At 37.0% G+C, this 1081-nt stretch overlaps 1 long non-coding RNA gene across 4 annotated transcripts in view; it reads left to right on the forward strand.

Moving 5' to 3' along the window:
- Positions 1–1081, forward strand: part of LOC106884408 (uncharacterized) — a 91152-nt gene that overhangs the window by 34726 nt on the left and 55345 nt on the right. The window lies entirely within an intron of this gene.

Consider the following 1081-nt stretch of genomic DNA (forward strand, 5'->3'; position numbering starts at 1 on the left):
TTATCTCCTCCTTTCTTAGCTCTCCTGAAATAAGAATTTCTAACTTCCGGTCAGTCATTGTTATGATCGGCCATTATTATGATTGACCGTTGACTGAACACTATTCAATTTTTTTTCTCCGTGTTTTTCTCCTTGTCTCCGTATTCTTTCTGTTGAAGAGCGTAGCTCGAAATGTCAAAGACTTTCCGTATTCCCGAGCGTCATACTAATATATACTTTTGTTATTTACACCACCTGTCCTCGTCTGTTGTTATTTTTTGTATATTCTCCCATATATATATATATATATACTTGGAAACGGATTTATTTTATATTGGACATATTATGTGCCTGTCTGTTCGATCATATATTAATATAAATAATACATAAATATATGCATATATCCATACATATATGTACATACTTACATCTATATGTAGACATACATGCATATATGAGTATAGATAGATAGATAGATAGATAGATAGATAGATAGATAGATAGACATACATATATATACATAGACTCATAAGAGTGGTTGTGTGGTAAGAAGCTTGCTTACCAACCATATCGTTCCAGGTTCAGTCACACTGCGTCGCACTTTGGACATGTATCTTCTACTATAGCCTCGGGCAGACCAAAGCCTTGTGAGTGGATTTGGTAGACGGAAACTGAAAGAATCCCGTCGTATATATATGCGTGTGTGTGTGTGTGTGCGTGTGTGTGTGTGCCCCCCCCCCCATCGCATGACAACCGATGTTGGTGTGTTTACATACCCGTAGCATGTGGTTCGGCAAAAGAGATCAATAGAATAAATACAAAGCTTACAAAGAATAAGTTCTGGGGTCTATTTGTTCGACTAACACCCTTCATGGCATGGTTAGCATGGCCGCAGTCAAATGACTGAAACAAGTAAAAGAATAAAAGAATAAAAGATTTTTTGTTTTTCAAAGCATAGTAGTTATTCTGTCGGTCTCTCTTGCCGAACTGCTAGATTACGGTGACGTAAATTCATCAACACCAGTTGTTTAACGGTGATGGTGGGACAAACACAGACACAAAGACACACACAGGCATATATACATACATACATACATACATA

Source organism: Octopus bimaculoides, chromosome 1, assembly GCF_001194135.2.
Source record: "Octopus bimaculoides isolate UCB-OBI-ISO-001 chromosome 1, ASM119413v2, whole genome shotgun sequence".
NCBI classification, from domain to species: domain Eukaryota; kingdom Metazoa; phylum Mollusca; class Cephalopoda; order Octopoda; family Octopodidae; genus Octopus; species Octopus bimaculoides.